The sequence below is a fragment of the Gossypium arboreum genome, chromosome 1, assembly GCF_025698485.1.
Source record: "Gossypium arboreum isolate Shixiya-1 chromosome 1, ASM2569848v2, whole genome shotgun sequence".
In the NCBI taxonomy this organism is placed as follows: Eukaryota; Viridiplantae; Streptophyta; class Magnoliopsida; order Malvales; family Malvaceae; genus Gossypium; species Gossypium arboreum.
Genome location: NC_069070.1, coordinates 53,648,978 through 53,675,576, shown reverse-complemented (window position 1 = coordinate 53,675,576; position 26,599 = coordinate 53,648,978).

Below are 26,599 nucleotides of genomic sequence, written 5' to 3'. Positions count from 1 at the left end.
CACATGCATGGATGGGTTCAAGAACGTCCAAAGGAAGGAATTAACTCAATAATTCAACACATTGATTGAATTAAGTGTATGCACAAAGGGGAGGACGAATTTACTAGGTTCATGCTGCCATTTATGAACCTACATGCTATTAAAGAGTTTAATTATGACGATACATGTTCCATACAAGTGCATGAACGTCCCAAGGAGATGAATGCAACCTTTGGTGCACATACAAGTCACTTGAAGCCTTTCTTTATGATTAAGCATTCATGCACACACTTAGGGGGAAGAAAGTGTCCATTCAACTAGTTCATGAATCTGCCGAATTTATGAACTATTTTAATACATTAGTGTGAACGTTTTTATTATTGTGTGAACACCTAGATGCCGAATTTGAATGGTCATCTATGTGCCTATAAGTATTTGTTTTCTTTCAATTGTAAAAGGACTTTTTGCCAAAATTTTTATTGAATTTAATCTTGTGAGAATTTTCTTCTTTAAACTTTGTTTGAGACTTTGTTGACTTATCTACCTAGTAGTGGCGTCAACCCTGTTTCGTTTACCCTTATACCGAGGTTCCTACTTTGCTAATTAGTGGGTCGAGGTTTTATCACTTTCATTCTCCACCTTGAAAGCCTATAAGCAATTGGGTCAATACTCTCTAGTATTGGTTCGTGCTTGCTTTTGAGTTCCTTCTTTCCATTCTTTCATTTACTTTAAACCGAACCTTAATATTCATATTTTAAACCCTTTCTTTGAACCCCTTGAATAGCTTCCGCATAATTTATTTAGAAACATCCTTTTTGAACAAACCGAACAATACTTTCTAGTAGACGATCGGACAAACTCGCATACGACTCGACTCTCCCTGAGGCGGTTCGTATCACATCTCATGCATATATTATGTCCCCCCTTTGACTGAATAGTCACTTGTGTATATGAAGAGGTAGCACAACATTCATGGCTCTTGGTCATTCATGAACCTTTGGAATTAATGTACCTAGCCATTCATGCATTCCACCGATTCATGCATCTTGAGTGTCCATGCACCCTCCAAAAGACATGTTGCTTCAAGCTCCATACATCCATTGAGTTTCTACAAGAAAATGTGAACAGAATTAATTCAAGCTAATGTGAACACAAATGTAAACATTAAATTCGGTTATGACAATTTAATTAATATCAATAAACACTTTTAAGACATATTTAATAAAACTAATGTGAACTAAATTTAATATGTGGTTTATTAATTAACTAATTAATGAACTTATTAAATAAAAATTTAATAGCAGTCAAATGAAGTCAAAGTAGTCTTCATGAGCTAGAATTCAACTCATGAGCTAAAACCGAGCTGGACTTGGACCCATGAGCTGGTAGTGAGCTGGACCCGAGCTGGGGAACTGGAAGTGAGCTGGTGGCGAGCTCGATGAGTTGAGCTGGACTTGCAGGTAGTTGCATGGTGAGTTCAAGGAACTGGAATCAGCTTTCTCGGAGCGTCCTAATGGCGTTTCAATCCAAATTTGAGCTACAAAAGCTGTGATGGACTACTTAAACTTCTTGGCTCGAGCTCGAGTAACAGGACCTTGTGGTAGCACCATAGAATCCTCGCTCGAACTAGTTGAACCATGGGGATCACATCATTCCCCCCTCTTCAAAATGACTTGTCCTCAAGTCGAAATCTGCATTAAAAGGGGTTAAATCTGACACATTAAAAGTAGCGCTGACATTATAATCTCCTGGCAAGTCAATTTTATAAGAATTTTCATTTATTCGCTCTAAAACTTGAAAAGGACCGTCTCCGCGAGGCAGTAGCTTAGATTTCCGTTGGGTCAGAAAACGCTCCTTGCGCATATGAATCCAAACCCATTCTCCGGGTTCAAAAACTACTCGTTTTCGGCTTTTGTTCGCATTACGCACATAGGACTCAGTCCTAGCCTCGATATTGGCCCGCACCTTGCTATGTAAATCCTTGAAAAAATCTGCCTTTTTCTTTGCATCTACATGGACAAACTGATCAGTAGGTAAAGGCAATAGATCTAAAGGAGTCAAGGGATTAAAACCGTAAACAATTTCAAATGGGAGAATTTAGTCGCAGAATGGACAAAACCATTATCACGCAAACTCAATATGGGGTAACAATCCTCCCACATCTTCAAATTCTTTGAACGATGGCCAAGCAAAGTAGATAGAATCTGTATTGACAACTTCATTTGGCCATCGGTTTGGGGGTGGCGGTGGTCGAAAACAGAAGTTTGGTCCCTAATTTACCCCACAAAGACCTCCAAAAGTGACTTAAAAATTTTGCATCTCGGTCCGACACGATCGTATGAGGAATGCCATGTAGTCTACGATATCCCTAAAAAATAAGTTTGCAACAAGAACGGCATCGTCAGTCTTAGTACAGGCAATAAAATGAGACATTTTTGAAAATCTATCAAAAACAGCAAAAATAGAATCCTTCCCCGTTTTTGGGCGTGGAAGTCCGAGAACAAAATCCATGGAGATGTCAATCCACGGTGCTTTAGGAATGGGCAATGGTGTGTACAAGCCATGGGGTTGAACCTTTGATTTAGCCTTTTTGCAGGCTATACACCTTTCGCAAACTCGCTCCACGTCTTTTCGCATCCGCGGCCAATAAAAATGTTCCTGGAGAGTGGCTAGCGTCTTATTGACCCCGAAGTGTCCCATAAGCCAGCCACTATGCGCTTCATGCACTAATAGGTCTCGGACAGATCCACAGGGAATGCATAATTTACCTTCTCGGAAAAGATAGCCCTCGTACCTATAAAAATTTTCAAAAGGACCTTTCTTACAAGAAACAAATATCTCTCCAAAATCAGAATCGTTTACATAGGAATCTTTTAATAATGTAAAACCAAGAATCTTAGAATCCAAATATGATAACAGAGTATACCTTCTTGAAAGCGCATCAGCCACGATATTATCTTTACCTTTCTTATATTTGATGACATACAGAAACGACTCAAGGTATTCAACCCACTTCGCGTGGCGTCGGTTCAACTTATGTTGGCCTTTGATGTGCTTCAAGGCTTCGTGATCGGAGTGAATAATGAATTCCTTAGGCCACAAGTAATGTTGCCATGTCTCAAGGGCTCGTATGAGCGCTTACATCTCTTTATCATACACCGGATAGTTGAGTACGGCTCCATTGAGTTTTTCACTAAAGTAAGCCACAGGACATCCGTCTTGTGTTAACACGGCCCCTATTCCAAGGCCCGAAGCATTGCACTCGATCTCAAAAGTCTTCGAGAAATCTGGAAGGGCAAGCAAAGGAGCGTTAGTGAGACAATCTTTGATTTTTATAAATGATTTCTCTTGTTCATCGTTCCAAATAAAAGAAGAATTTTTCTTAACAACACTCGTAAGTGGAGCAGCAATAGTGCTAAAATTCAAAACAAATCGTCGGTAAAATCTTGCTAGGCCATGGAAACTTCGAACTTGCGTAACGCTCGTAGGCCTTGGCCAATCTCGTATGGCCTTAATCTTCTTTTGGTCTACCTCGAGACCATCCGCACTAACCATAAATCCTAGAAAAACAGTTTTGTTAGAACAAAAAGAGCATTTCTTTAAATTAGCATATAAGGTCTCTTTTCGCAAAACTTCTAAAACAGATTTGAGATGACTTACATGTTCTTCCATAGATTTGCTGTAAATCAATATATCGTCGAAATATACCACACAAAACTTACCGATGAAAGGCCTTAAGACATGGTTCATTAGTCTCATGAACGTACTTGGAGCGTTGGTAAGGCCAAAAGGCATAACCAACCATTCGTATAGTCCGTGCTTGGTCTTGAATGCTGTTTTCCATTCGTCTCCTTCTCGCATCCGAATTTGGTGGTAGCCACTCTTCAAATCGATTTTTGAGAACACTTTGGCCCCACTAAGCTCATCTAACATGTCATCTAAGCGAGGAATGGGATGACGGTATTTGATTGTTATCTTGTTAACGGCTAGGCAATCCATGCGCATGCACCATGTTTCGTCCTTTTTTGGTACCAATAATACGGGAACAGCACAGGGACTTAGGCTCTCATGAATGTAGCCTTTTTCCATCAGTTCATTGACTTGTCTTTGCAACTCCTTGGTCTCCTTCGGATTGGCTTGGTAAGCAGGTCGATTTGGAATAACCGCTCCTGGCACAAAATCAATTTGATGCTCGATTCCACGAAGTGGTGGAAGACCACTCGGGGTTTCTTTCAGAAAAACGTCTTGGAAATCCTGCAACAAAGACAAAATAGGAGGGGACAGGGTATCGGGTAAATCGTTAGTAGAAATTAATGCTTCCTTGTACAAAAGTACAAGAACAGTTCGATTCATCACCAAAGCCTTCCTCACATCACTAACTCTTGCAAAAACACTCATTTTCTCGATTTTCTTTTCTTTTTCTTGGATATTTTTCTTGTCACTCTCTTTTGTTTTTTTTCTTATTTTTCTCTTCCTTTACTTTTTTACAACTTTCTTTTTCTTTTTCTCTCATTTGCTCAACAGAAGCTTTTAGCTTGATTTGGTCTTCATACACTTGTTTGGGAGTCAACGGCGCCAACGTCACATTCTTTCCCATGAATTTGAATGTATACTACATATACCCGTCGTGTTGAACCCGTCTATCAAATTGCCACGGTCGATCAAGTAAAAAATGCCTCGCATGCATCGGTACAACGTCACAAAGAACTTCATCTGAATACTTGCCGATGTTAAAAGAGACAAGTACTTGTTTCGTTACCTTAAGCTCTCCTCCATCATTGAGCCATTGAAGTTTGTAGGGGCTCGGATGCTTGGTAGTAGGCAAACCAAGTCTTTCAACCATCATGGTACTTGCTACATTGGTATAGCTGTCTCCGTCGATAATGACGCTACAGGCTTTGCCTCCGACTTGGCACCGAGTGTGGAAGATATTCTCTCGTTGGAGATTATTCTCCATGCCTTGGAGACTTAGACTTTGTTTTACAACAAGTAGTTCTCCTTCCATGGGTTGTTCCACGTCCTCCTCAACTTTGGAAGCCAATTCAGATTCTTTCTCCTCCTCATCCTTTGTTTCGATCTCGCCATCGGCTCGCAATACCATGGTCCTTCGATTTGGGTATTGGCTTGCTATGTGGCCTCTTCCGAGACACTTAAAACACTTAATATCCTGATTTTGATTGTATGACGATTCGGGTACCTTGCCTTTTTTTACTTCGGCAATGGGCTTGTTGGTTTTTGGAGGTACCATGGTCTCCTTCCCTCGAGGATTGGCAGGTCCTTTCCTTGATCCTTGGCTCCACTTTGAAGGGTTGGAAGTGGGAAACCCTTGACTTGGGCCTTTTCTCTTGAGTTGTCTTTCCACCTTGATGGCCATATGGACCATATCAACCACTTCAATGTAGTGTTGTAATTCCACTACGTTTACTATATCTCAATTTAGACCAGCCAGGAATCGCGCCATCGTTGCTTCAGGATCTTCTTGGACATACGCTTGAATCATCGCGATTTCCATCTCTTTGTAGTAGTAATCCTCGACACTTTTGGACCCTTGCGTGAGATTTTAGAGTTTTTGGTGCAACTCCCGGTGGTAGTACGCAGGGATAAATCGTCGCCTCATCACCGCCTTCATTTCTATCCATGTAGAGATAGGACGTTCACCGTTACGCCTCCGACTAGTGGTTAGTTGTTCCCACCAAATCATGGCGTAGTCCGAAAACTCTATTGCTGCTAGTTTCACCTTTTTATTCTCAGAGTAATTGTGACAATCGAACACCAACTCTATCTTTTTTTCCCACTCAAGATTGGCCTCCAGATCCGATCTACCTTGAAATGGTGGAATAAACAGTTTAATGTTCTTGAGATCATCATCTTCGTGTCTTCGATCTCGTTGTCGGTGTTGCCTACGTCGATCACTAGCATTAGACTCTTGTTCACTTTCAAGATCACTAAGGTCATTTGCTTCATCGTCTTGGACCCTTCGTCTTCCCCGATTCTGATTTGGCCTCTCCCGTCTTGGTCTAACCCCCTCGGGTGCTCTTTCACGTTGGCCATTCATTTCAACTTGGAACAAACGGTCTTCGATGGGATTGAGCCTTGATCTAGGAGTCGCTCCATTTCTCGTAATAAGGCTTGCATGTTTAAGTCGGGGGCGTTATGAATGGGTTGTCTTGCGGACGATCTTCCACGTTGTGATCTGACTCTTGTGACATTAAAACGTTGTTAAAGTAAACCTCACCACAAAACCTCACAATCTCTAGAAAAGGAAAAGAAGATGTTTCTCTCACACTCGTGTTTACACTCGAAATTAGGCTTTTACCTCCACTCTATTGCACTTACAACTCTCGTGCCTTTTACCTCTCTAAACCTTTTCTCGTGATTTCATAAGCAAATTCGTTAAGGCTTAGTCCTTGGTCTAGGTGGTCGGTTCAAAAGGGGTAACAAGTGATTGATGTATTCGGTTTGGTGTAAATGAAAGAATAGGGAATTGGGTTAAAATTGTGGCGTATTAGGAAGAGTAGGATAGAAGATGGATTGGAAACTATATCAAATCAAAGCTTGACGATCAACTAATAATTGAATTGCATAAATCACTTTTTTTTCGGATTTTTTTTTTAAACTTGTATAACTTTTTTTTTGTACTATATCAGCAAACTAAATACAATAGAAGCACTTTTGTACACGATTTTTTTTTCTCAGCTGCGTAGATTTTTGCTTTTATAATAATAGCAACAAACCAATCAAAATGAGAAAACTTCGGTCTACGAAATTTTTTTTCTGAACCTACCTCGGGAATGCTCCGCTTCCGCTTCGAACGTCTAAGCTTCTCGTTTTAGGTAGCTCTGATACCAGATGATACGATCCTCCTCAGAAGAGTCGAGTCGTATTAGTGTGCCCGATCGTCAACAAGAAGTTACGTTGGGTTTAATTGAAAAGGTCAGATGAAGGAAGGAAGGATATTGGTTTTGGGTTCGGATTAGAATAGGTAAGAAGAATTTGAAAGTTTGGGTTTGGAGTCCGAATAGGTATGGATGAAGGAATTGGTTCAATTAGGTAAGGGGGAATTGAAGAAATGGAATAGTCGATTTAGGTACAATTGGTAAATGGAGAAATGTGGTTGAACAAAAAGTGCAATCAAGAACCAATATCGATTTGGTGTCGATCCGTTGTTTATAAGCTCTTTTAGTTCTGTTTGGAATTGGTAATGAAAACCTCGACCCACTATCTAACAAGATAGGAACCTCGGTATGTTTGAACGCCACACTACGAGTAGTGATAAGTTCGGTTTCGAAAAAGAACAACGGTTGACACACTAGACGCTAGGAAGCCAATTGAATCTTTGAACGAAATTTGAGAAAAAGTTTTGCCTAACAAATTCGGCAGCATAACATTAACAAAAGTCTCAAAAGTTCTTTACATGAAAAAAATAACAAGTATTTATAGGCCTAAAGTCTAGGTAGCCGAATGGCTTTTCATGCTTACAAATTAAGTAAAAGAAAATTCTAGAAAATTAATCCTTAATGTGCATGACTAGATTCTGCTATGGAACATGAATTGTGAATGCTTCATGTTTAAGAAAATGACAAGTGAATGAATGAAGCTCCAAGGGACACTTGCTAGGTTTGGCCTCCCTTGTTTAATGAAGCAATTAAGTGGCAACCTTTAGACAAAAATCATGAATTAAATGGTGTAACTCCAAGGGCCAAAATAGGTGTGAATGCCGTAACCTGAAGAGTCCATAGGTGTGAACATGGTGAACCAAAAGGACTTGTTGTGTGAACACAATGTGAACGGAATGTAGAGGTTCATGGAGGAAGTCATTCGGCCAACCATCTCATGCATATATTATGTCCCTTTGACCGAATAGTCACTTGTGTAGATGAAGAGGTAGCACAACATTCATGGCTCTTGGTCATTCATGAACCTTTGGAATTAATGTACCTAGCCATTCATGCATTCCACCGATTCATGCATCTTGAGTGTCCATACACCTTAGCCGTCCATGCACCCTCCAAAAGACATGTTGCTTCAAGCTCCATACATCCATTGAGTTTCTACAAGAAAATGTGAACAGAATTAATTCAAGCTAATGTGAACACAAATGTAAACATTAAATTCGGTTATGACAATTTAATTAATATCAATAAACACTTTTAAGACATATTTAATAAAACTAATGTGAACTAAATTTAATATGTGGTTTATTAATTAACTAATTAATGAACTTATTAAATAAAAATTTAATAGCAGTCAAATGAAGTCAAAGTAGTCTTCATGAGCTAGAATTCAACTCATAAGCTAAAACCGAGCTGGACTTGGACCCATGAGCTGGTAGTGAGCTGGACCCGAGCTGGGGAGGAAGTGAGCTGGTGGCGAGCTCGATGAGTTGAGTTGGACTTGCAGGTAGTTGCATGGTGAGTTCAAGGAACTGGAATCAGCTTTCTCGGAGCGTCCTAATGGCGTTTCAATCCAAAGTTGAGCTACAAAAGCTGTGATGGACTCCTTAAACTTCTTGGCTCGAGCTCAAGTAACAGGACCTTGTGGTAGCACCATAGAATCCTCGCTCGAACTAGCTGAACCATGGGGCGCGATCACATCACCATTTGATCGAGGAAAACATGCACGAGTCAAAGTTCTCCCATGGATAAACAGCTCGACTTGAGAACAAGTCACCTAAAAGAGGGGGGAATGATACGAGCATGCCCTGCAAACTTTATCGAGCAAGTCTGTCAAGCCGATCAATGACATGTTGGCAAGCTGATCCAAGCTCGTTTCCAGCTCCACAAGCTCTGTCCAGCTCAAATCCAGCTTATTCGAGCTCAATCCATCTTGCCTGAGCTAAACCGAGCTCACTCCTAGCTCACTTTCAACTCACGAGCTAAACCTTAGCTCAACTTCAGCTTAGGAGTTTAGCCTCAACTCAACTTTAGCTCACGAGCTAAAGCTTAGCTCATTTTAGTTTAAACTCGGTTTTGTCTTTAATGCATTAAATAAAAATTTGCACATATTTATTTAAGAATTAAACTTGTCTTATATTAATATTTGTTATTAATATGCCATAGTCATTACATAAATTGATTATGTTCACATAGCTGAATTAATGCATGACATTAATGTGTTCACATCATGCCGAATTTATGAGTGTCCATGAGATATCTTAATGACTTGTTTATTTCATGTAGGTACATCCCTTTGGACTATGGATGAAGAAACATCTCTTTTGGGCATTCCGCACTCATGAATGAAGAAGTATTAAATGCTGGTGCATGTACGGCTAGATGCAAGGTTTCTACAAATTCATGCATGTGTCGAATTCATATATGGACATTAAAGGCTAGTCCATGAATGGATCAAATGCATGGGATAATAGAATGCATGAATGGCTTAAGTGCATGTATGGTGGCTGTCTCCTAACTTTCCAAGGCACTTATTCGGCCAAGAAGTAGCTGTTCACACTTTGAATTGACCTATAAGCTACTACACATGCATGGATGGGTTCAAGAACGTCCAAAGGAAGGAATTAACTCAATAATTCAACACATTGATTGAATTAAGTGTATGCACAAAGGGGAGAAGGAATTTACTAGGTTCATGCTGCCATTTATGAACCTACATGCTATTAAAGAGTTTAATTATGAGGATACATGCTCCATACAAGTGCATGAACGTCCCAAGGAGATGAATGCAACCTTTGGTGCACATACAAGTCACTTGAAGCCTTTCTTTATGATTAAGCATTCATGCACACACTTAGGGGGAAGAAAGTGTCCATTCAACTAGTTCATGAATCTGCCGAATTTATGAACTATTTTAATACATTAGTGTGAACGTTTTTATTATTGTGTGAACACCTAGATGCCGAATTTGAATGGTCATCTATGTGCCTATAAGTATTTGTTTTCTTTCAATTGTAAGAGACTTTTTGCCAAATTTTTTATTGAATTTAATCTTGTGAGAATTTTCTTCTCTAAACTTTGTTTGAGACTTTGTTGACTTATCTACCTAGTAGTGGCGTCAACCCTATTTCTTTCACTCTTATATCGAGGTTCCTACTTTGCTAAGTAGCAGGTCGAGGTTTATCATTTTCATCCTCCACCTTGAAAGCCTATAAGCAATTGGGTCAATACTCTCTAGTATTGGTTCGTGCTTGCTTTTGAGTTCCTTCTTTCCCTTTTTTCATTTGCTTTAAACCGAACCTTAATATTCATATTTTAAACCCTTTATTTGAACCCCTTGAATAGCTTCCGTATAATTTATTTAGAAACATCCTTTTTAAACAAACCGGATGATACTTTCTCCTAAACGATCGGGCAAACTCGCATACGACTCGACTCTCCCCGAGGCGGTTCGTATCAACAAGCTACAACTTCAATATATTTCTGAAGAGAGACGATTTCGAATGATCGAGAAAGGTAATATCGAAAATGAAATTCTCCCTCAAGAGCTTAAAGGTAAGTAAGGTAAGGAGTCTTTAACAATTACATCACGGCAAACTGATTTGAACATTGTTGAAAAAGGTATCGATGACTTAATCTTCGAAAGATCGCTGCTCACTTTGTCGATTAATTGCCATTCTCTGATTATTGATGATTTTGTTTTTAAAAGTGGTATGAAAAGTTTTTCTTGTAATGAGTACGGTGTTGGCAAGCTTGTTGATGAAGTACAACTAAGTAGGTACGAACAAAATTTGATCTTATGTGATAAAGAATTATCGCGTAAAATGCCTAATTCGTTTGTTTATGATGGTAATTTGAATTCTCTATATCGTTGTGCATGTTTGTGTAAGTCCGATCAAATGGGAATTACGATGTATGAGTGTTTGAAAATATGCATGCTCAAATTTTCTTTGTCTCACTTGTGTGAGTTGTTGATGAAAGAAAGGCCATTGTCTCTTGTAACAATGAATGACCAACATCTTAAGTTGTTGCCAAGCAAAGGTGAGCATTATAATTTCTGTTTAGATAAATGTGTGAACAAATTTTGCTTACTTGATGATGTGTTTCTAAATCTGAAAACAAATTCGTTGTACCGTGATAATATGCGAATGCAAAATCAAACCTTTGATTCTAGAAATTGCACTATAGTAGGATTTGAAGGATTCAAGCATGTCTTGCATGAGTTTAACTTTCCATTGTTTCATATTTCCCCTGTGTTGTTCTCAATGAAACTTTCAAGTCGAAATGAAACAATAAGAGAAAACTTTGCTTCCGACACCGGAGATTATTGTCTTACATCGTTTGGTATTGAGTTGTCCAAAGGACTTGAATCAAGTACTTTTGTTGTCCAAAACCATAATTTTCGAGTGCTTAATGGTTCTGTTCTGACGATTATGCTTGACCATTTTAACCATTGTGAAACAGTGAGGTCGTTTTCCATCTTTGACCTTGGTATTAGTTTTTACAATAAATTCGTGAATGAGAATGAGAAAAGTTCTTTAGAGATTTTTATTCCTAGTGTCACTAATTTGTTTTACTCTTTTGTAGGTGACACTTGGAAATGGCGTCCCCCTAAAGAGGGAGGGCGTGGAAATATCCCATTTCCTTTTCGAACCATTTGTGGTTCCTTGGCTTTTGGAAATAATTCCGTATCGATCATGAACAAGATGGTTTGTGATCTTGGAAAAAAAAATTTCGAGAAAGTGGCCCGATTTGAGGACAAATCGTCTTCAAGTGGGAGGGAATGATATGAATCCCGACGTATCATGGTTCGACACAATTCGACAATATCAAGCATGGCCTAAGTTCAAGGGGCCCAAGTTCAAAATGAAGCCTGATCTTAAATTTCAACGAGCTCAATTCAGCCCGATTTTAGCTCAATGAGCTCGTTTGCTCATTTTTCTAATTTATTTTAATTTAAGCATTTTATTAGTTGCTGGAATAAATTAATTGAGTCTAGTTAAACTTAATTAAATCAGCTCAATAATTTGGTTGTGTTATTTTTAATAAATTAAAATCTGGACATTTTTAATTATGTTTAAATGTGTTAGTTAAATTAGTTAATTTGCTTAGCTCATAATTATGTTTAGCTTAATAATTGGGTTTTAATATGTTCCACCCGAAATTAATCTGTCTGAATTGGAACATGTTTTAATTTGTTCTAGTACAGCCATTTAACTTGTCTTAGTTTAGGACACATTTATTTCTTGTCCAGCCGAATGTGGTTTAAATTTCCTATCAATTTAATATGTTCAAAGCTGATTAATTTTGGTTTAAATGTGCAGCTATTTTCAACATTAAAGGAGCAAGCATGCCAAATTCAATGTGCTTATTGCTACAGCCGAATTAATTACTGAACAAGGCATGGACGGCACATTAAAGAGCTGCTGGTGCATAGGGGCATGAAACGTGATTAATGCATTAAAAAGCTGCTGGTGCATGAATAGCCTAGGAGCATGAAACGTGATTAATGCTTGAAGGCTGCTGGTTGGTGTTCCCAAATGGCCATTCAGTCAAAAGATGGCTGAATATTCAATGTTCCAAGCTGAATTAAAAGGCCAGCTGCTGTTTAAGTTTCTCTAGGTGCTTTTTCGAAATAACAAGGGCCATGGCTGATTATAATTAATCCCATTCAGCTGCTCACATTCAGCTTCTATATCTATTGTCCATTGGCATCCTCAAGGAGCATTTAAGCTGCCCAAGCCTATCCAGCTGGTCAAAGCAATATATTTAATATCATGCACTCTCTTTGGCCGAATATTAAAAGATTTTTCAGCTCATTTAATTCTCCAGCTGATGAGGAAACTTCTAAGAAAATTCTCAACTCTTCTAGTTGAATTACAAAGTGACCATTCGGCTTTCTAGGTGGCTGATTAGCTCACCTTTATTTTAAATGAAACCAGCTGCATGAAGACACCTTGGAATCTGTCCAAATACGTTCTTAAGGCTGGAGGAAGCATCCTAGAATTTCCTAAATTTTTCTGGAAATTTCAGCTCATTTAAAGGTTTAATTTAGTGACCATTCAGCTACTTTTTGAGGCCATTCGGTTGACTATGTTTTAGGCTATAAATAATTGTTAAATTTCATTTGTAAAAGGTTAGACATTTTTTTCAGACTTTTCACTTAATGAAACTTTGTTAAACTTTCATGGAATTTGTGAGATTTCTTTCTCTCATATTTCGTTGAGGACTTCGTTGGCTTATCTAGGAAGCCTAGTGGCGTCAACCCTGTTCTTCACTATCCCGAACTTATCACTATCAAATAGTGTGGCTTTCACCCATATACCGAGGTTCCTACTTTGCTAAGTAGCGGGTCGAGGTTTATCACTTTCATCCTCCACCTTGAAAGCCTATAAGCATTTGGGTCGATATTTTCTAATATTGGTTCGTGCTTGTTTTCAAGAACCCTTTTCTTCCATATCCATCATCGATTTACTTCTTTCACTTTCCCTTCCAATTTAGCCGAACCTATACATATTATTCTTATCCATAAACCATCATAGAACCATTATACATAGCTTCCGTCCTATTTTTCCATCAACTTCATTTCAAAAGTGAATTGAACGATACTTTCTCGTAGACGATCGGGCAACTCAGCATACGACTCAACTCTCCCCGAGGCGGTTCGTATCACAATTGGCTTAAATTTGGCACACGAACAGCCTCTTTGTATGAATGCTTGAAGAAAATTGATGCAATGTGTAAATGAACGAAATTGAGCAGCCACCATCACTTAAAAAACGTTTAGAAGCTGAATGGCTTGTGTAATCAACTCCTTGTCCATTAAAATCTCTAAACGGTTACTTGAATAAGCTCATAAAAGCTGCTGGCCTTTAATTCATCTTCATAACAACTGAATTCATTTCTTCCTTTAATGCCAATCCATGTAACAGCTGATTCAATGATTAATTCACCTATAAGCACAATTAAACAAGTTAAATAATTAAACAAGTTAAATGGCTATAGCTACTAATTAATTAAGCTAGAACATATTAAATGCCGAAATTATTTAAGTAACTAAAGAACATTCAAAACAACTTAATTAATTAAACTAAGTATTTAAGCAATTAAAACAACTAAATTAATTAAACTAAACATATTAAAAGTTCAATCCAACAATTATTTATCTCAAAACACATAAACTAAATAAAACTAAAATTGAGCTGAAACTAAATTAAATATTCCAGCAAATTGATGCACAAGCTAAAACGAATAATGTTGGCTCAATAAGCTTGAATGAACCATGAACGAGCTAAATGAGCTTGTAGCAAATTGTATGGAAACACTTGAATCGAACTTTTTTGATTGTTCAATTATTCCAGCAATGGTTTCCACCCCAAATTCAGTCAATTAAAACCTGCACACAAATTAACAAACTAAAATTAGATTTAATTTTGCACTTGGGCCCCTCGTGTTTAGGCCAATCTCGGTGTTGTGGAGTTGGGTTGTAACATGATGTAACCGAGATCGCATCATATACTCGATTTTTTTAAATTTCGTATTTTTTTCAATAATACTTGCTGATTACAATATGAACACTTGAATACAACTTGAATTTTTTTTTAATTCGAAATTTTTTTTACAAACCTCATTCGAGATGAATACAAACGTCGGTGCTCCTCATTTTAATAGCTCTGATACCAAATAACGTGATCCGACTTAGTTGAATGAGTCGAGTCTACGTATGTTGCCCGATCATCGATGAGAAGTTTCATTCGGTGTTGAGAGAATAGTATAATTTGGCTAAAATATGAAATAGGTTCAAAAGGCTAGAAGGTAGTTAGGATGAATAGGCTAAAAAGAACAAATGATGAAAGATAATTAGATGGGCTCGGTTTAACAAAGAAAGATAGATGAGAAAGACGGTGGAAATGGATAGTGAACTTAAACGTCAAGAGCGATTCAACATTATAAAGAGTGTCACCCCGGTTCTTATATTGTTTAAGGTGGAAAAATGGGTTGGTAGAAGGATAGGTGAACCCCACACCAAGTAATGGTGATAAGTTTAGAAATAGAGTTCGGTTCACGCCACTAGCACGCTAGATAAGTTGCTCGAGACTCGTACAAAATTTGAGATAAAGTTAACCTCACTAAAACAAAGTTTCATATATAATTTGGCAAAAAGTCCTTTACATCAGAAATGGGTAAACTATTATTTATAGCCTAACATGAGATAGCCAAATGGACAAAAATGACTAGCTTAAGAACTAAGTAATTCGGCCATGAATGTGCTGGAATAATCTAGAAAATATTCATTAATAACCTAAGTCTATATTCAGCTTAATGAAGCTCCAAAAGACAACTTCTTGATGAAGGTAAGTGACTTGGGAAAAGATAAATGTATAAGAGACCAATAGCCATGTCCAGGTTCGGCTCGGGGATTTAATGAAGCATTCATGTTGTGATGTTTGGCCAAAAGGTGTGCGCCTTTAATGAGGGTCTTTAATAGCCATTTGATGTGTGAACAAGGAGCTTGAGAAGTCTCTTATGTGTGAACATGGCCAGCTGATTGGTCACTTGGTGTGAAAACAAATGTGAACGACTTAAAGTTGCTTTGGGGAGGTGGTCGGCCAAACTAGGAAAATTCAAATGTAAATAACTCTTGGCTGAATGGACACCTTGGGAAAGCCAATAGATCAGCCACCATGCCTTGAATTTGGCCATACATGCATCCTTGCTTACTTTGAACCAAGCCGTGCATGAATCATCATTAATGCTTCTCTCACATTCGACTGAACCTACATAGCATATGAACACATTAATCCAATGATAGATTCGATTGAACATAATCAAAACAACATCTAGACAAATTAAATAACATACTAAGCTAAATTAAACACACTTAATTAGATACTAGCTAGTATAATAAATTCAGCTAGCTCAAACAAGTGAAAACAATTAATGAACTGATTTGAGCTAGAAAATTCAAACATGAGTTGTAATAAGTTAATTAAAATAAAACTAAAACTTAATTTATTAAATGATAAAAGAAGTAAGCTAAAATAGAAACTAAGTCTAGCTCAAACGAGCTTAATTAAGCTCAAGTGAGCTGAGTTAACCTACATGGAGCTCGGAGAGCTAAGGTTGAGCTGAAATCAGCTTGCACTAAGGTGCAAGGAGCCTTTAACAAGCTGGTCTGATCTTTTCCTTTGGCATAGAGCTATTGTGATACAAACTTGTTTTGATGATGTCTTGAGTCGTATTTGTAGCCCAATCGTTAATTTAAGTAAGACTTGGTTCGTTTCGAGATGGATGGAAAATAATAGAAAATATAGGCTTCAAACAATGGTAGTAGGTAAAATGGGTAAATAAATAAAGGATAGTTTGGCTAAGATCGAGAATGAACCAACAATATTGGATTGTTGACCCGAGTCTCAAAATGGTTCTTAGATGATTTACAGTTTAAGAAAACAGCAAAGGACCTTGACCCACTATAAAAAATGATAGGAACCAAAGGAATATGAATGCCACACTCAAAAGTGATAAGTTGATACAAACCGCCTCAGTGAGAGTCGAGTCGTATGCAAGTTTGCTCGATCGTCTACTAGAAAGTATCATTCGGTTTGTTCAAAAAGGATGTTTCTAAATAAATTATGCGGAAGCTATTCAAGGCGTTCAAAGAAAGGGTTTAAAATATGAATATTAAGGTTCGGTTTAAAGTAAATGAAAGAATGGAAAGAAGGAACTCAAAAGCAAGCACGAACCAATATTAGAAAATATCGACCCAAATGCTTATAGGCTTTCAAGGCGAAAATGAAAATGATAGAACCTCGACCCACTACTTAACAAAGTAGGAACCTCGGTATATGGGTGAACGAAATAGGGTTGATGCCACTACTAGGTAGATAAGTCAACAAAGTCTCAAACAAAGTTTAGAGAAGAAAATTCTCACAAGATTAAATTCAATAAAAATTTTGGCAAAAAGTCCTTTACAAATGAAAGAAAACAAATATTTATAGGCACATAGATGACCATTCAAATTCGGCATCTAGATGTTCACACAATAATAAAAACGTTCACGCTAATGTATTAAAATAGTTCATAAATTCGGCAGATTCATGCACTAGCTGAATGGACACTTTCTTCCCCCTTGGTTTGTGCATGAATGCTTAGTCATAAAGAAAGGCTTCAAGTGACTTGTATGTGCACCAAAAGGTTGCATTCATCTCCTTGGGACGTTCATGCACTTGTATGGAACATGTATCTTCATAATTAAACACTTTAATGGCATGTAAGTTCATAAATGGCAGCATGAACCTAGTAAATTCGTTCTCCCCTTTGTGCATGCACTTAATTCAATCAATGTGTTGAATTATTGAGTTAATTCCTTCCCTTGGACGTTCTTGAACCCATCCATGCATGTGTGAACATGTTCAAGGAGCTCTATGGTCAATATAGAATTAGTTAGCAGCTACTTCTTGGCCGAATAAGTGCCTTGGAAAGTTAGGAGACAGCCACCATACATGCACTTATGCCATTCATGCATTCTATCATCCCATGCATTTGATCCATTCATGGACTAGCCTTTAATGTCCATACATGCATTCGACACATGCATGAATTTGTAGAAACATTGCATCTAGCCATACATGCACCAGCATTTAATACTTCTTCATTCATGAGTGTGGAATGCCCAAAAGAGATGTTTCTTCATCCATACATTGTACCGTCCAAAGGAATGTACCTACGTGAAATAAACAAGTCATTAAGACATCTCATGAACACTCATAAATTCGGCATGATGTGAACACATTAATGTCATGCATTAATTCGGCTATGTGAACATAATCAATTTATATAATGACAATGACATATTATAACAAATATTAATATAAGACAAGTTTAATGCTTAAATGAATATGTGCAAATTTTTATTTAATGTATTAAAGACAAAACCGAGTTTAAACTAAAATGAGCTAAGCTTTAGCTCGTGAGCTAAAGTTGAGCTGAGGCTAAACTCCTAAGCTCAAGTTGAGCTAAGGTTTAGCTCGTGAGCTGAATATGAGCTAGGAGTGAGCTCGGTTTAGCTCAGGCAAGTTGGATCGAGCTTGAATAAGCTGGATTTGAGCTGGACGGCTCGTGGAGCTGGAAGCGAGCCGGGATCAGCTTGCCAACATGTCAATGCTCGGCTTGACAGACTTGTTCGATGAAGTTCATGGGCGTGCTCGTATCATTCCCCCTCTTTTAGGCGACTTGTCCTCAAGTCAAGCCGTTTGTCCATGGGAGAACTTTGACTCATGCATGATTTTCCTCATCAAATGGGATGGAAGATGTCACACAAACCTGAAAAATTCTTACAATGACCAATAAAAGAAACTCAAAGGAGTCGATTCAAATGTGTTTGATAGTTCATAAAAAATTCATTCAATCGAACATATGCCAAAAATCTCAATTGGACAAAGCAAGCATACGTAAATTTATCAAAGAGTTTCAGTTAGACCATCGTTGCAAACATGAAGACTAAGTTGGATCAAGGGATAATTGGTTGTAAACGATGGCGGGCACTTAAACACATTATTCCTCATCCAAAACATTTTAATATGTTTATTCAAAATAACAATTCATGGGAATGTACACGCAAAGTGTACCATGGCCAATTGAAACTAAATCACTCTTTAAGCTTATTAACAACATGATTTGTGTAATCACTTTCCAACACAAACGGATCACTACTAGGCCAAAGACAACAATCAATCACAACAAGGTACAAACAATTTCCAAACATCAAAACATCAAAAAGATTTTCAACAACATTCGAATAGAGTAAAGGTATTTGAAAATTTTCATAAACTTTACCTTGTCGATCTTGAAGAGAAGAAAATTTAGGATCGGTTTTACCTTTTTCAAACAAGATAAATCTTCTTTCTTCGGGCAGATAATGTAAAACAAACCTTTTACCTCGATCAACTTGGGTTGGTGACGAAGCACCATGACAGCTCGTGCTTTTTAAAGGGTTACATTCACAAAAATGTAAAAGGTTAGTTTCAATAGGAGGTATGGACTAAAAAGAAAAAAATAAATCATCATTGAAATTTGATTCAAGTCCCAAAGCATAAGTCGATCTTACCTTCTCAAAATGGAACGAAAATTTCAGATGTGGCCAAACAAGGTGATTAGTAAACGAATCAAAATTGAAACCCAAATCATTGAATTTCACTTTCTTATCAAAAGTTCGAACATCAAGCAAACATAATTTGAATGCAAATTATGCCAAGTGCTTAATGTTTCCATAAAATGAATTCATATAGCAAATACCAGGCTTGAACACACGAACTTGATTAGGAATTCCAACAAGCAACATATTAGAAAAAGATATAATCAACTCACCACACGAATTATATTTCACTAGTCTAAACACACATGTTGATTTGACAAAACCGAGCATACCAAAATGCAAAGGTTCATACTTCAAGAGTATTAATCGGGAATGCAAATCACTACATGGAAATTTCACACAAAAACTCAAAGATTGTTCATGAAGAACACAATTGCACATATCATGTGAAGATCTTTTAACATGGATGCCAACAAAGAATTTTTAACGAACATGCAACTTTTCAAACAAGCAGATTTATCACAAATCAATTGAGCAGGCATATTTAAACATAAAGATTTAACACATGAGTTCAAAAAGTTTGCAGGGTCAAACACATCAGAATTTTTACGTGACAGACTTTGATCAAACATGTTCAAAATTTGCTTAGAGCAAACTAATCCAATGTTGTCAACAAATTTGCCAATGTAGTAATTGTCATAAGAAAAGCTGTATATGGCACCTTTTAAAACAAATTCGTTAACAACAGTAAGTGAACAAAAATTATCCAAATCAAGTGACTTTGATTCGATAAAAAAAGAATCCTTACCTTCGATCGTAAGTGGGTGGTAGTCATTCGTGAACTTACCTTTTTCGAACAACCTAAAACACCTCTCGTTTGGAAGGTAATGTAGATGGAATTGGTTGCACAAACTTCTAGGAACCTGAAAAGTTAACTCACAAGAAGATCGAACAGGTGGGTTAGTAGAAATAATCCTCACTTGCTCACTTGTTTTCTCACTCGATTCTTTTTCTTCTGAATCATTCGTTTCTTTTGTTTCAATTTCTTTTTCATCTTCTTTTTCACTCTCAAATTTCTTTTCGTTCTCTTTTTCAATCTCATTTTCTTTTTGCTTTTCAAAGGCTTTTTTAAGTTCTCTCAAGATTCGCTCATTTTCTCTCCTACTTGCCTCTTGCCTCTCTTTTCTTTTTATTTCATTTTCTTTTTCTTCTTTTGCTTTTTCTTTTCTTTTCTTTATTTTCTCTTTACAAGAATGTACAAAAGAACGATGAGAATACAAATCTTGTTCAAAAGATGAAGAATTATTTGCGTATGATTCACAATCAAAACTTCGTGAAGAATACTCCGAGTAAGTTTTCTTTGAAGATCTAGTAAGAGTATGTCTTTTTCTTCGAACGCCATCCATGCATGTGTAGTAGCCTATAGGTCAATTCAAAGTGTGAACATGTTCAAGGAGCTCTATGGTCAACATAGAATTAGTTAGCAGCTACTTCTTGGCCGAATAAGTGCCTTGGAAAGTTAAGAGACAGCCACCATACATGCACTTAAGCCATTCATGCATTCTATCATCCCATGCATTTGATCCATTCATGGACCAGCCTTTAATGTCCATACATGCATTCGACACATGCATGAATTTGTAGAAACATTGCATCTAGCCGTACATGCACCAGCATTTAATACTTCTTCATTCATGAGTGTGGAATGCCCAAAAGAGATGTTTCTTCATCCATACATTGTACCGTCCAAAGGAATGTACCTACATGAAATAAACAAGTCATTAAGACATCTCATGAACACTCATAAATTCGGCATGATGTGAACACATTAATGTCATGCGTTAATTCGGCTATGTGAACATAATCAATTTATATAATGACAATGGCATATTAATAACAAATATTAATATAAGACAAGTTTAATGCTTAAATAAATATGTGCAAATTTTTATTTAATGCATTAAAGACAAAACCGAGTTTAAACTAAAATGAGCTAAGCTTTAGCTCGTGGGCTAAAGTTGAGCTGAAGCTAAACTCCTAAGCTGAAATTAAGCTAAGGTTTAGCTCGTGAGTTGAAAGTGAGCTAGGAGTGAGCTCGGTTTAGCTCAGGCAAGATGGATTGAGCTCGAATAAGCTGGATTTGAGCTGGACGGAGCTGGAAATGAGCTTGGATCAGCTTGCCAACATGTCATTGCTCGGCTTGACAGACTTGCTCGATAAAGTTCGTGGGGCGTGCTTGTATCATTCCCCCCCTCTTTTAGGCGACTTGTCCTCAAGTCGAGCTGTTTATCCATGGGAGAACTTTGACTCGTGCATGGTTTTCCTCGATCAAATGGGATGGAAGATGTCACACAAACCTGAAAAATTCTTACCACAGCCGGTAAAAAGAAACTCAAAGGAGTCAAATTCAAATGTGTTTGATAGTTCATAAAATATTCATTCAATCGAACATATGCCAAAAATATCAATTGGACAAAGCAAGCATACATAAATTTATCAAAGAGTTTTGTTAGACCATCGTTACAAACATGAAAACTAAGTTGGATCAAGGGATAATTGGTTGAAAATGATGGTAGGCACTTAAACACATTATTCCTCATCCAAAACATTTTAATTTCTTTAATCGAATATAGTAACTCATTTGGTCCCTTGTCTTGATCATGCAAGGTATGCCATGGCCAAAGGTATGCTAACTCTTCCTTTCGTTTTTGAACAACATGAGGGGAGTCTCCAAATTCCAACGTAATAATCACATCATCACAATGCCAAAGGAAAAATCCATCACATCAAAGTAGAAATAATTTCCAAACAACCAATCAATGGAATTTTCAACTTCAATCGAATTGAGCAAAGATATTTGAAAATTTTCAGATGACTTACCTTGACGAATATGAAGAGAAGACAATTGAGGATTGGATTTACCTTTCTCGGTCAAAATAAATCTTCTCTCTTTGGATAGATAACTTAAGACAAACCTATTACTCCGATAAATTTGAATAGGTGGTGACGCACCATGACATGTCTTGCTCCTCGAGGGGTGGAATTCACAAAAATAAGACTGGTTAGTATTATCAAAAACTATGGACTTAAATGGAAAAGGAAAGTTACCATGGAAATTTGATTCAATTCCAAAAACATAGGTTGGCCTTACCTTCTCGAAATGAAACGAAAATTTCAGATGTGGCCAAACAAGGTGATTAATAAATGAATCAAAATTGAAACCCAAATCATTGAATTTCACCTTCTTATCAAAAGTTCGAACATCAAGTAAACATAATTTGAATGTAAATGATGCAAAGCGCTTAATGTTTCCATAAAATGAATTCATGTAGCAAATACCAGGCTTGAACACACGAACTTAATCATTTGATTTAGCAGGCAACATGTTAAATAAGGAAAATATAATCAACTCATCGCATGATTCAAATTTCACTCGTTCAATCAGACTTGAAAAATTGGCACAACCAAGCATATTCATTTTATCACCAGAGAAACGATGCAACATGTTATCATGCAAGTAAATCAAAGGAAACTTAAACATTCAAATACTCGAACAATTTTGCATCGTAATTTCTACTCGAACAGATAGATCAAAGCATGGAAATCTTGCACAAAATTTCAGAGATTTATCTTGAAGAACAAAGTCAAACAGATCAATTACTTCATGCAAAAATCTTTTAACGCATATATCGAGCAAAGAAGTTGTGTTCATGCAACCTTTCAGAAATTCAAATCCATCACAAATCATTTGAATAGGCACGTTTAAGCAGAAAGATGAATTCAAATAATTTTATAATCAAACAAATCAAAACGTGAAAAGCGCTTTCACACACATTCACAATTTGCACAGGATGAACCAATCCAACAGAATCAACAGAATTGTCGTTACAAAACATGTCATAAGACGGAATCTTCATGCCATCTTTTGAAACAACATCATTGACATTAATATGTGAACAGCAATTAACCAAATCAAAAGATGGAAGATTTTCAAAAGTAAGGCCATAAAAATCTATATGAGTAGTTTTGTATTCAAACGGCCTCGAATCAATAAATTAGGAATCCTTACCTTTCTTACCTTCAATTGCAAGGGGGTGGCTGTCATTCGTGAACTTACCTTTTTCGAACAACCTAAAACACCTCTCATTTGGAAGGTAATGTAGATGGAATTGGTCGCACAAACTTCTAGGAACCTGAAAAGTTAATTCACAAGAAGATCGAACAGGTGAGTTAGTAGAAATAATCCTCACTTGCTCACTTGTTTTCTCACTCGATTCTTTTTCTACTGAATCACTCGTTTCTTTTGTTTCAATTTCTTTTTCATCTTCTTTTTCACTCTCAAATTTCTTTTCATTCTCTTTTTCAATCTCATTTTCTTTTTGCTTTTCAAAGGCTTTTTCAAAGGCTTTTTTAAGTTCTCTCAAGATTCTCTCATTTTCTCTCTTACTTGCCTTTTGCCTCTCTTTTCTTTTTATTTCGTTTTCTTTTTCTTTTTCTTTTCTTTTCTTTGTTTTCTCTTTACAAGAATGTACAAAAGAACGATGAGAATACAAATCTTATTCGAAAGATCAAGAACTATTTGCATATGATTCACAATCAAAACTTCGTGAAGAATACTCCGAGTAAGATTTCGTTGACGATCTAGTAGGAGTATGTCTTTCTCTCCGAACGCCATCTTGGAACGAATCAAAATTGTAATCGGCTTCTCGTCTTCTCGAATTTCTTGATGAAAAGGACTTTCGATCGAAGTCACTTCTCGAATTCGCTGATGAATATGAGTCATAGTATGAATCTCTTTGTCTCGAAGTAGATGACGAAAAGGAATCATGATTGGAACTTTTTTTCAGGTAGTAGTCGGGGGTATATCTCCGTGGGGTTCTTGGTTCCGTTTTATGACTTGAAGAAACTCGATCACTTTGGTCTCGTTTAGTCACCATTCTTCACATTTCTTGAACCAAGTATTGGTATTCCGATTAGGTGAACTCTTCGCGTGACATGATTTTTGTTGCTAAAAAGAAAATGTTACATCACAAAACAAAAAAAATAAAAAATTAAGTACCTCACCACAAACCTCACAATTTCGCTCGGAAAGAAAGAATGATGGCACTCACACTCATGTTTTCGCTCGTTTTTGGCTTTTCAACTCTCAAATGTTCTCACACACTCTAGCCTTTTACCACTCAAGCTTACTCTCGTAACCTCGTATTTTGTTTCTTTCGACTTGTCTTGGTGCCTTGGGGTCGGTGTCAAGATGGTTACAATGGTTAGAATGTCACGGTGTACAGGTAGGCTAAAAGAAAAATAGTCTTTGGTGTAGTGTGGCGTTTTGGGAATGGGGTGCAAAGTTGATGACAAGAACACTTTGTCGATCGGGTCAAAATATAAACAACAGAAGAACCTGATCACTTCACTTTTTTTTTTATAATTTTCATTTTTTTTTGTCTTTTTTTTTAATACTTCACAATATCATTATTACAAGAGAGAGAACGAAAATTACAACTTGAATTTTTTTTTAATTCAATTTTTTTTCACAACGAACCTAGTTCGATCTTGATACGAATGTCGACGCCTCTCGATTTACAAGATCTGATACCAAATGATGTGATCCGGCCCGGGTAGATGAGTCGAATTCACGTAGTTGCCCGATCGTAGTTCGAGAGAGTCGTTCGTGCCTCGGATTTTAGTAATAAAAGTAAATAATGGATTAGAATAAGCGGAAGGTTTCAAGAAGGGTAAGTTTAGTAATAGGTTCGGTTATGTGTAGCAAAGATGGGTGATGGATAAATGGGTCGGTTTGGTTACAAGAAAATAATTCGAAGGATGGGAATGGAAAACTAACTTAACGTCAGGAATGATTCAACACTAAGAAGTGTCACCCCGGTTCCTATATTGTTAAGGTGAAGTATCGATAGATGGATAGGTGAACGCCACACCAAGATTGGTGATAAGTTCAAACAAGACGATTGAAGCCACTAGCACAAGCCAGATAAGTCTTTCAAAACTTGTACGAGATATGAGAGGAAGCAACCTCACAAGAACAAATGTTCATTAACAAATTTGGCAAAAGTCCTTTACAAATGAAAGAAAACAAATATTTATAGGCACATAGATGACCATTCAAATTCGGCATCTAGGTGTTCACACAATAATAAAAACGTTCACACTAATGTATTAAAATAGTTCATAAATTCGGCAGATTCATGCACTAGCTGAATGGACACTTTCTTCCCCCTTGGTTTGTGCATGAATGCTTAGTCATAAAGAAAGGCTTCAAGTGACTTGTATGTGCACCAAAAGGTTGCATTCATCTCCTTGGGACGTTCATGCACTTATATGGAACATGTATCTTCATAATTAAACACTTTAATGGCATGTAAGTTCATAAATGGCAGCATGAACCTAGTAAATTCGTTCTCCCCTTTGTGCATGCACTTAATTCAATCAATGTGTTGAATTATTGAGTTAATTCCTTCCTTGGACGTTCTTGAACCCATCCATGCATGTGTAGTAGCCTATAGGTCAATTCAAAGTGTGAACATGTTCAAGGAGCTCTATGGTCAACATAGAATTAGTTAGCAGCTACTTCTTGGCGAATAAGTGCCTTGGAAAGTTAAGAGACAGCCACCATACATGCACTTAAGCCATTCATGCATTCTATCATCCCATGCATTTGATCCATTCATGGACCAGCCTTTAATGTCCATACATGCATTCGACACATGCATGAATTTGTAGAAACATTGCATCTAGCCATACATGCACCAGCATTTAATACTTCTTCATTCATGAGTGTGGAATGCCCAAAAGAGATGTTTCTTCATCCATACATTGTACCGTCCAAAGGAATGTACCTACATGAAATAAACAAGTCATTAAGACATCTCATGAACACTCATAAATTCGACATGATGTGAACACATTAATGTCATGCATTAATTCGGCTATATGAACATAATCAATTTATATAATGACAATGGCATATTAATAACAAATATTAATATAAGACAAGTTTAATGCTTAAATAAATATGTGCAAATTTTTATTTAATGCATTAAAGACAAAACTGAGTTTAAACTAAAATGAGCTAAGCTTTAGCTCGTGAGCTAAAGTTGAGCTGAAGCTAAACTCCTAAGCTGAAGTTGAGCTAAGGTTTAGCTCGTGAGTTGAAAGTAAGCTAGGAGTGAGCTCGGTTTAGCTCAGGCAAGATTAATTGAGCTCGAATAAGCTGGATTTGAGCTGGACGGAGCTCGTGGAGCTGGAAATGAGCTTGGATCAGCTTGCCAACATGTCATTGCTCGGCTTGACAGACTTGCTCGATAAAGTTCGCGGGGCGTGCTCGTATCAGTACATGTATGATATTGTGATATGACATGACACGTTGCATGATGCATTGCATGGGCATGGGTTATATATGATTGGAGGAAGTGTACTGTACTGGCAGCTTTACTACAAATCATTGATGACTGTAGGCTGATTATACTGGCAGCTCTGCTGCAAATACTATTACTGCCACAACCGGTGCTATTTTGGAGTGTAGGAATGGGTGGGTTGATTATATCCCCACATGGAGTGTAGGGCTTATACGGAGATGGAGTGTAGAGGTTGGATTGGGTAGGACTTGCATACTGTTTAC